The following is an 11,564-nucleotide window of genomic DNA, read 5'->3' as shown; positions in this document are numbered from 1 at the left end:
AATGTGGCACATATATACCATGGAATACAATGCAACCACAAAAAAGGATGAATTCATGTCTTTTGCAGGGATATGGATGAAGCTGGAAACTATCATTCTCAGCAAACTAACACAGGAACAGAAAACCAAACACCACATGTTATCACTCATAAGTGGGAGCTGAACAATGAGAACACATGGACACAGGGAGGGGAACATCACACATAGGGGCCTGTCAGGGGTTGGGGGCTAGGGGCTATCCCGATAGCATTAGAAGAAATACCTCTTTTCGCAGCCTGACCGCCGCCATCATGGGTCGCATGCATGCTCCTGGGAAGGGCCTGTCCCAGTCGGCTTTGCCCTATCGACGCAGCGTCCCCACTTGGTTGAAGTTGACATCTGACGATGTGAAGGAGCAGATTTACAAACTGGCCAAGAAGGGCCTGACTCCTTCACAAATCGGTGTGATCCTGAGAGATTCACATGGTGTTGCACAAGTACGTTTTGTGACAGGCAATAAAATCTTAAGAATTCTTAAGTCTAAGGGACTTGCTCCTGATCTTCCTGAAGATCTCTACCATTTAATTAAGAAAGCAGTTGCTGTTCGAAAGCATCTTGAGAGGAACGGAAAAGATAAGGATGCTAAATTCCGTCTGATTCTGATAGAGAGCCAGATTCACCGTTTGGCTCGATATTATAAGACCAAGCGAGTCCTTCCTCCCAATTGGAAATATGAATCATCTACAGCCTCTGCCCTGGTCGCATAAATTTGTCTGTGTACTCAAGCAATAAAATGATTGTTTAACAACAACAACAACAAAAAATAGAAGAAATACCTAATGTAGATGGCAGGTTGATGGGTGCAGCAAATCACCATGGCATGTGTATACCTAAGCAACAAACCTGCACAGTCTGCACATGTATCCCAAAACTTAAAGTATAATAATAATAAAAAATAAAATGATTCATATTCATAAAATATCATTCAAGGTCAAGTTTCGTGACAAAAAAATGCAATTCTAATCCCCCAACTGACTGAATGGATCCCCACTTCTGCCAAAGAGATTCCAAAGAAACCTGAAAAACTATTAACTAGTTCCCATAACGGGAAGGAAGTAGGTGGTCAGACATGCCTCATTATACCCTCTCCCATTTGAAGTCCAGGCATAACTGACCAGCATGAACATGAAAATAGATCTTGGCCTGGTGAGGTGGCTCATGCCTATAATGTCAACACTTTGGGAGGCTGAGATGGGCGTATCCCTTGAAGTCAGGAGTTCAAGAACAGCCTGGGCAACATGGTGAAACCCTGTCTCTACAAAAAATTCAAAAATTAGCCAGGCATGGTGGCATACACCTTAGTCCTAGCTACTTGGGAGGCTGAGGCAGGAGAATCGCTTGAGCCTGGGAGGCAGAGGTTGCAGTGAGCTGAGATTGTGCCACTGCATTTCAGCCTGGGTGACAAAGTGAGGCCCCCTCTCAAAACAGACAAACAAAAACAAAGAAAAAAAAATAGATCTTAACACTAACACTAACAAAACAGACTCTTTGTAGCAATAAAATAAGATACCAAATTCCAACCTGACTCTAGTATAACTTCACATGATAAAAATGGAAATAAAAGTATTTTACCCCAGAGTATTTTTTTGTCCTATTTTGAAATGGCTCTGCAAAGTCATTGGGAAACATTTGCATCTGTAAAGCATCTCATTAACATAAGTAGATCTTTCCTGTTCCAGGCCTTCCCAAACCTGAAGAGATTAACTGAGAATCTAGCACCTTTTAAAAGTCTAAATAGAAAACATTTGCCATCTATTATCTCTAAGGCTAGCCACTTATGAGACTTCATCTATGTAATAAAAACCTTGGTCTCCACAACCCCTTATGTTAACCCAGACATTCTTTTCAATTGATTCTGGGTCTTTAGAAAATAACTTAACTCTTCCAAGCAATTGTCAATCAGAAAATCTTGGAATCCTCTTTTGACCTGTAAGCACCCAGTTTCCCCTGCTTTAAGTTGTCCTGCCCTTCTGGACCAAACCAGTGTATACCTCACATGTATTGATTGATGTCTTATATCTCTCTAAAACATAGAAAAGAAAGCTGTACCCCAACCACCTTGAGCACATGTCCTCAGGACCTCTTGAGACCATGTCTTGGGCCGTGGCCACTCATATTTGGCTTGAAATAAACCTCTTTACATATGTTACAGTTTGGCTTTTTAAATCAACATGAATTGGCACCCTACATAGGGGGCCTCAGAGAAGACTCAGAACCCTGAAAGAGTCACCCAAACCCAGAACTAAGGTACCAGTAGGGGCCCATTGAAAGGCCCCCAACTCCAAGCTTCTTCTTGAGTGAAACTGGTAAGTCCTCCTCAGCCCTGAACCTCTTGCTCGGTTGACAGTCCTCTGGTTTATTCTGATCTGGTTCTTTTCCCAGGAAGTTGTTGTTCAGGATCTTAATTTTGATTCAGAGGTGCATTCTGAAGGATCTTTTCCATTGCCTCTTTTTCCCCAAATTAATCGCATTTGGCTTGTTTGTGCATTTGCTTTAGAAACTGAACTGTCCCTTGTGTAAATCAACGAGAGACTGAACTTCTCAGCTCCACTCCACTGAAACGCAGACTACAGTTTGGTTCCTCCCTTAAAGAAAATTAAAAAAAAGGGAAACAAATAATCAAAGAATGAGGAAATACAAAGATAACGACCCCCTTTTGGGCATGCTGTTTGGTTTTATGATGCCTCTACTTGCAAGCATTTGTGTAAATGGAAAAGTTTGAAGGCATGCCAGGTTTTCTAATACTCCAGCTGGTTGCATATTATGGTCTATTCTTGTGCACATTTTAAACTTGCAGCTAAATTACATCAAGAAAAATTCAGAGGTCAAAAGTCGACCTACGACTATAGAGTTTTTAAAGTTTTATGTGTATTTCTCTCTTTTCTTTTCTGCCTGCTTTAAATCTGCTGTTACTTTTCTACTGGGGTTGAGATAAAAACCACTGTCTGCATTCAACCATTTATTTTTCTTTCGTTTTATCAAACTGGCGAATTTGTATTTATCTCATGGTTGGAGTTCTGAAATAAAAGCTATAAGATCTTTGTTTCTATGTGTGTGTATGTGTGTTTAGGTATGTTTGTGTGTATGTACATGCATTTTTTTAATGTGTTGTGGCCACAAAGTACCAAATTGGCTTTACAGTAAAGGAGTACTCATAAATTAAGTAAATAAGCCAAATGCTTTTCCAGTTCATGTGACTTAAGTAAATCTTTAACAAATAAGCCTACTTTAAAAATGTCTTCTGAATTGTCAGCACACATTTTGTCTAGATTTACTCGTCAAGTGGTTTTATGTTTATCTCTTGCAGATATTTTATAAGGTGTTAAAGTTTGGCACAAAGGATATGGAAGTATAAACTCAGCCCCAAAGCTATGATCTTTGTGTAATTTTTGATAAATAAGGCATTTTACATTGTTGGCCTAATGAAAACAGCTAAATCCTGAGTTATCAGCAAAAAAACAAAAAACAAAAAAAACCCAACATTTATTTAACTGTAAATTTCATACTTAAACACATGATATTTACAGGCTATAAAACTGGTTAACAGAGAAATAACTTTATTTTTTTTTATTTTTTATTTTTTTTTGAGACGGAGTCTCGCTCTGTCGCCCAGGCTGGAGTGCAGTGGCCGGATCTCAGCTCACTGTAAGCTCCGCCTCCCGGGTTTACGCCATTCTAACAGAGAAATAACTTTAAATGATGACTAGCTTTGTCTAATATCACAGTTTTCATAAGTACTCTAGGTAAACTATTAAAAATAAATAGTCAAATAAATGCAATGGAATAAATGTTTATAAATAAACTTGTCCTGTAATTTTAAACTCTTAAAGTTATGTTAAGTTGAATAAGAGATAATTATTAAATATCTGGATCATGTCCAATTGTTTTAAAAGATTATATATACAAAAACATTTTCAAATTAATTATAAAATGGTTTTCATCTATAAAATGCTCATGTGACAAACAATTTAAGATTTCCTATTTTCTAGGTTTTCACAAAAAATTAAGGTTACTAAAAATAAAAATTGAATTGAATATATAATTCTACATATAAAAAAATGCCAAAGAAAGGTGTATTCCGATGAAAATAAGAAAAATTATAAGACATAAAAATGTGTTCTTAATAAAAGGAAAATAATTTTTGTCTAATTCAAAGGTTAGTTTGAAACAAGGTAAGATGAGCTGATAACTAGTAAGTAAAAGAAATGTAAAGAAAGCTATAGCTATAAAAGCAGTACTTTTGGTAATAGAGTTTAGAAAGAAAATAATTTTGTGTGAAAAAGAATCTTGTATGATAAATTTTTGTCCTAGAATAAAACAGAAAGTTCAAGCATGTCATAAATAGTATATGTGATTCATAATAGGGTTCATAAAAAACAGAATTTATAAAAGAAATTTTGTATGTGATTAAGTTGGCTATACTGGAAAGGAAATTATTTATAATCATCCTTCTAGAAATTGTGCTTTGATACTAAAAATACACTAATATAAAACTAAAGTCTTGGTTAGAATAGATTTTCTTAAAATATTGAGTTACTCAATGAAATTGCAAGAAGTTTTAAATTTTTAATTATGTAATCATTTTCAAACCTGAAATTTCTGAGACTGATATCTTAGAAGTTCAAATTCTACTGTACCCTGCTGTTTTTAGCCTTTCTCTCTTTGAGAAGGCCTGGGATGCAGGTTTAACTTTCAGGTTATTCAAATAAGCTTCCCATAAGGAAAAAATAATTGCTACCATAGGTCTTTTATGTTGTTGTTGTTTTACTTTTTTTGTGATTAGCCTAAGGAACAGCGATTTTACATTTTATCGAAATAATTCCTGTGTTTTTTTAATTAGGTTTTTAAAAAATATTTAAAAAACTAAACTTAGAAAGGGTTAATGTTTTTATATTTGTGTAACTTCCTATATTGTTGTTGAAGTCTTTTGATTATGACTCTTGTTAAATGATTAACTATTATTTTATAATGTTATATGGCTCTGTTTTAATAAAATATTTTGAGACTTTTAACGTTTTTGACAAATATCCTCAAAATCAAATCCCAAATTAAGTCTCTGACTTGGACTTACTGCTGGAGGCTTATTAAAACTATAAAAATTAATCACCCTAAGGATATAGAATCTTTCCACAGCTGCCAACAAGTCATAAACTCTAGTATCACCACTGCCTGACAATTAGACATTAGTTGAGAGACTCCCTCTAACCCCACTTAAAAAAAGTCTGTATGAAATGTTATTAACCAACCCTTGTGCTGTTAAGTTGCAGGGCTTTGACTCCTGGGTACATGTATCTCTTCTGAAAGGGAACCCTGATGCCTACTGAATCTCAACAGTCAACGTTGATATCTGGCATAAAATTCAAGTTGACCAAAGTTCCATCTTCTGACCTCGGAGATGACAGTCAAAATGAACTGCTTTCATGTGACACTGGACCAGGCCTATATACAAAGGCATAAATAATCATTGAATAATGTTTCCTCTATCTAAATATAATTTGTTCTATGCCTTAGTAGATAAATGTTTAGTTACCTATGAGTTTTCTTTTCCTGCTATTGTCAGAGCTAGGCAGGGCTTAAGTCCCTTTTGTTTAAACATTACTAACTTGATACATAGCTTGCAAAATTGGGTAAAACAACAAAGGTTACTTTTTCGCTCTCTCTCTACTTAACATCTCTGAAATTTAAAACTATTTAGAATCCCACTGGCCCAATCTATTTTCAATGCTAATGCTCCACTGCTAAAACTATATAAGCTCCTTCCCCCTAGGCTCAGGCACTATCTTGGAAGAGGTAAGTGTATAAGGTTGATTTTTGAGCAACAAAATTAATTTAGATTTTCCAAATCAAAAATGGGCACACAGATGCCCAAATAGTTGGCAAAATAAGATACTTTACCTCCTGGACCAGTATGTGGTCCCTTTTCATCCATCCCAACCATAATTTCTTCTTTCCCGTAGAAAGAGATTTTAAAAGAAAATTGCAAAGAAGATATGAACATACCTGGTAACAAAATCTCCTGGGTATAGTGCTCCCAGTTATGAGATTTATGCAGATTGTTATATAAAGTTTTTAAAATCAAACACCTTAGGACAAACTATTAAAAAGACTGCCAAAAGCATTGTGACACAACAAAAGTCTCTAAATTCTGTAGCTTAAAAAGTTTTAACAAAATACTTATGTTTTGCAAGCTAATTGCTACAAGTCTATAACTAAAACATGTATTAACTGATGTCTTAGGTCTCCCTAAAATATATAAAACCAAGTTGTAAACAAATCACCTTGGGCACATGTTCTCAGGACCTCTTGAGACTGTGCCTTGGGCCATGGTCGCTCATATTTGGCTCAGAATAAAATTTAAAGAATATTTTACAGAGTTGCGTTTTTCTTGTTGGCTTTTTCATAAAATATAAAATGTTTGAGAAAGGCACTTCTCAAGTGGCCAAGTGAGGATATTCTAGCTTAATGCGTAGAATTTACAGCTAAGCCAATTTTGTAACCTTGCCTTTTGACTTTTGGTTCTTGACGCTTACATTACAAAATTTTAAGGTTTGATAAATGCCTGCTCCACTTCCATTCCCATCTGGCCTAGAATATTTAAATTGGCTATAAGTCTTTTGACTCTAAATCTGTTGGCTGTGAGTCCCCACCGAGGGATAGGATGGACCCAGGGCAGATAACCACACCACTCCAGCAATGGTATGGGACAAAATGATAGTTTGGCCATTGATGTTGCTTCTGGGAAATTTTTTTTTTTTTTTTTGATGAAGACTTGCTCTGTTGCCCAAGCTGGAGTGCAGTGGTGCATTCTAGGCTCACTGCAACCTCTGCCTCCTGGGTTCAAGTGATTCTCCTGCCTCAGCCTCTCAAATAGCTGGTATTACCGGCGTGCACCACCACACCTGGCCAATTTTTGTATTTTTTTTTTTTTTTTTTGAGACAGAGTCTCGCTCTGTCACCCAGGCTGGAGTGCAGTGGCATGATCTCGGCTCACTGCAACCTCCGCCTCCCGGGTTCAAGCAATTCTCCTGCCTCAGCCTCCTGAGTAGCTGGGATTATAGGCATGCACCACCAGGCCCAGCTAATTTTTGTGTTTTTTGTAGAGATGGGATTTCACCATGTTAGTCATGACCTCGTGATCCACCTGCCTCAGCCTCCCAAAGTGATGGACTATAGGCATGAGCCACCGTGCCTGGCCTAATTTTTGCATTTTTAGTAGAAACAGGGTTTCGCAATGTTGGCCAGACTGGTCTCGAACTCCTGACTTCAGGTGATCCACCTGCCTCAACCTCCCAAAGTGCTGGGATTACAGGTGTGAGCCACCACGCTTGGCCTCCTCTGCTAAATCCTGACCAGAAAAATCAAATTCTAACCCCCAATCAACAGAATTCCCCTCCATTCATCTGCCAAGGGGATTCCAAATAATCCTGAAAAACTAGTTCAGATCATGACAATTAATATTAAAACAGATCTTAAAACTGACAAAACAGATTCTTTGTAGCAATAAGATACCAAATTCCAACCTGACTCTAGTATGACTTCACATGATAAAAAAGGAAATAAAACTATTTTACTCCCAAAATAGGTTTCTTTGACATATTTTGAAATGGCCCTGCAAGGCAATTGGGCAAATTTTGCATCTGTAAAGCATCTCATTAACATAACTAGATCTTTCCCCTTCCAGGCCCTCCTACACCTGAAGAGATTAACTGAGATTCTAGCACCTTTTGAAGTCTACTTAGGAAACATTCACCATTTGTTATCTCTGAGGGCAGCCACTTATGAGACTTCATCTATGTAATAAAAACCTTGGTCTCCACAGCCCCTTATGTTAACCCAGACGCTCCGTTCTATTGATTCCAGGCCTTCCCCTTTGCCTTCTACCATGATTGTATGTTTCCTGAGGCCTCCACAGCCATGCTTCCTGTAGAGGCTGTGGAATTGTGAGTCAATTAAATGTCTTTAGTCTTTAAACCTATAAATATCTTTGTAACAACTTCCTTAGCTGCAATCTATAAGTTATTTATAGATTACACAGTCTCAGGTATTTCTTAATAGCAATGCAAGAATGCACTAATACAAACTCTGTTTTGGTCTGGCCTGTGGCTGCTTCCATATTCCTCTTTCCTAAGCCCATCAATAAGGAGATTCTGCCAAGGTGAAATAAAGACTGATAAAATTCCTTATTAGCAAACTTGTATTACAAGAAATAACTAAAAACAGTCCTTCAGTCTAAAAGGAAATGCCTCTATATGGTGACTTGAATCCACAAGAACAAATGAAGAGCACAAGAAATGGTAAATAGCTGGGTTAATATAAAAAAGACTCCATGTATTGTTTTTTCATTTTTCTATGTTATCTAAATGACCTAAGATTATGTGAAGCAACAATTATTACATTGTGTTGTTGGCTTTAAAACGTATAAATGTAATTTATATAATAACAGCCCAATGTTGGGGGCGGTTGGAAATAAATATGAGCAAAGTTGCTATGTTTTACTTGAAGTAAGTTAGTATTAAGCCGATGTATATTCTGATAGGTTAAAATGCATATTGTAACCCTTAGAACAACTATTAAAATAAATAAAAAACATAATTAAAAATTCAAAGAGAAGTTAAAGTGGTACATAAAAATATTTAGTGAATATGTAGTGAGAAGTTAAAAATATTTGCTGAACACAAAAGAATGCAGTCAATCTGGAACAGAGGAACAAATCCAGACAGGAGATATATAGAAACCAAATACCAAAATGGCAAATTCAGATTCAACTATATCAAAAATTACATTAAATTTTAGTGATTTAAACACCAAAATTAAAAGGCAGAGATTATTAAGTGGGATAAACAAGCAAGCTCTGAGTTTATGCTATCTACAGGAGACCAGTCTTAAATCAAACACCCAAATAGGTTGAAAGTAAAAGGATGGAAAAAAGATACACAGTGTCAATGGTAATCATAAGAAAGCTAGAGTGGCTATATTAATATGTGAAGAAATAGATTTATGGCAAAGCTTCATGATAAGAATATTATGAAATACACAGATAAAAATTACATAATAGTGCCAGAGTTACTATATCCAGAAGCTAGATCGGTCATAAATGTATAAATGCCTGCAACAAAGCCTCAAAATACATAAAGCAAAAAGTGCTGTAAACAAAAGAAGGCCTACACAATTCAACAATAATAATGGGGCATTTTGCTGGGTGCAGTGGCTCACGCCTGTAATCTCAACACTTTGGGAGGCAGAGACGGGTGGATCACCTGAGGTCAGGAGTTCGAGACCAGCCTGGCCAACACGGTGAAACCCCACCTCTACTAAAAATTCAATAATTAGCTAGGCATGGTGCCAGCACCTGTAATCTCAGCTACTCGGGAGGCTGAGGCAGGAGAACTGTTTGACCCAGGAGGTGGAGGTTGCAGTGAGCTGAGTTTGTACCATTGCACTCCAGCCTGGGCAACAGAGCGAGACTCCATCTCATTAAAAAAAAAAAAGAGGGGGGCACTCCAGCCTGGGCAACAGAGCGAGACTCCATCTCATTAAAAAAAAAAAGAGGGGGGCATTTTTATTCCTCATTCTCAATAACTGGTAGAGCAAGTGGACAGAAAACCCGCAAGAATATATAACACTTGAAAAGACAACATCAACTAACTTCATCTAACTGATATATAAAATCATTTCACACAAGCCTGTGGCATATACCTGCTTTTCATGTACACATGGAACATTATGACAGAACATGTGATGGACCACAAAACAAGCCTCAGGAAATTTAAAGATTCCTGTCATACAAAGTATGAACGGAAGTAAATTAGAAAATCATAAAAGAATAAAATCTGGATATCCATAAATTCCACAGAATTATACACCATAGTTCTGAATAACAAATGGGATGGGTCAAGGAAGAAATCATAAAGGAAATTAGGAAATATTTTTAGTAGAATGAAATTTAAAACAACATATCAAAATTTATGGACTGCAGCTAAGGCAGTACTTACAAAGATATTTATAGGTTTAAACACTATATCAGAAAAGAATGATTTCAAACCTCATTTGCCCTTTTAGAAGCTAGAAAAAGAAAAAAAAACTGGGTCCAAAGCAAGCAGAAGAAAGTAAATCAGTAAGATTAGAATAGAAATGAATGAAATAGAAAACAGTAAAGCAAGAGAAGAAAGTCAATAAAATCAAAATTCATTCCATGAAAAAAATACAAAAATTGAAAAACATTTATTTATTTATTTTGAGATGGAGTCTCGCTCTGTCACCCAGGCTGGAGTACAATGGCATGATCTCAGCTAACTGCAACCTCCACCTCCTGGGTTCAGGAGATGTTCCTGCCTCAGCCTCTCAAATAGCTGGGACTACCAGTGCCTGCCACCACACCTGGCTAATTTTTGTGTTTTTAGTAGAGATGTTGTTTCATCATGTTGGCCAGGCTGGTCTCAAACTTCTGACCTCAAGAGATCTGCCGTCCTTGGCCTCACAAAATGCTGGGATTACAGGTGCAAACCACCATGCCCTGCCAAAAAATATTTACTTAAAAGTCCAAGAAAACACACACACACACACACACTTTTGGGGGCCAAGGCAGCAGGATCACTTGAAGCCAGAAGTTCAAGACCAGCCTGGGCAACAAATGAAGACCCTGTCTCTACAAAAAATTTAAAATTAGCCAGGCATGGTGGCACATGCCTGGAGTCCCAGCTATGTGGTAGGCTGAGGCGAAAGATTGCTTGGGCCCAGGAGTCTGAGACTTCAGTGAGCTACAGTCACCTCACTGCATTCCAGTCTGGGCAATAGGGTGAGACCTCTGCCCCAATCTCTTTAAAAGAAATTTAAAAAAGAGAACAGGTACAAACTATCAAACTCAGTGATGAAAATGGGACATTGGGATACTACTGATCCTACATAAATTAAAAGGATTGTAAGGGAATATTATGAATCTGACAGAAAATTACACAAGTTAGATGATGTGGTCAAATTTCTCAAAGGACACAAATTATTAAAACTTATTTAAGAATAAATTAAAAATCTGGCCAGGTGCAGTGGCTCACACCTGTAATTCCAGCACTTTGGGAGGCCGAGGTGGGCGGATCACCTGATCAGGAGTTCAAGACCAGCCCGGCCAACATGGTGAAACCCCATCTCTACTAAAAATACAAAAATTAGCAGGGCACAGTGGCACACACCTGTAATCCCAGCTACTCGGGAGGCTGAGGCAGGAGAATCACTTGAACCTGGGAGGCAGAGGTTGCAGTGAGCCGAGATAGCACTATTGCACTCCAGCCTGGGCTACAAGAGCAAGGCTCTGTCTCAAAAACAAAAACCAAAACAAAACAAAAAAACCATAAAAAATCTGACTAGACCTACGACAGAAGTAAATATATTAATAATCAAAAATATTTACACTTAGAAAAATCCCAGCCTAGTTGGCTTCACTGGTGGATTATATTAAATATTTTTAAAAGAAATAATAATGCCGGTGTCTGAGCAAGATGGCCGAATAGGAACAGCTCCAGTCTCCAACTCCC

General features: G+C 37.3%; 1 pseudogene across 1 annotated transcript; it reads left to right on the top strand.

The window, feature by feature from the left end:
* The first annotated feature begins 262 nt into the window (after positions 1-262).
* LOC105523431 lies at positions 263-785 on the top strand (annotated as a pseudogene). Its single transcript, XR_001003600.1, has one exon. The product of XR_001003600.1 is annotated as a 40S ribosomal protein S13 pseudogene (transcript).
* Positions 786-11,564: the final 10,779 nt, after the last annotated feature.

This window comes from Colobus angolensis, unplaced genomic scaffold (genome assembly GCF_000951035.1).
Source record: "Colobus angolensis palliatus isolate OR3802 unplaced genomic scaffold, Cang.pa_1.0 Scaffold463, whole genome shotgun sequence".
NCBI classification, from domain to species: domain Eukaryota; kingdom Metazoa; phylum Chordata; class Mammalia; order Primates; family Cercopithecidae; genus Colobus; species Colobus angolensis.
Note: the sequence above shows the minus strand (reverse complement) of the source record. Positions and strands in the feature narration are given on the sequence as shown.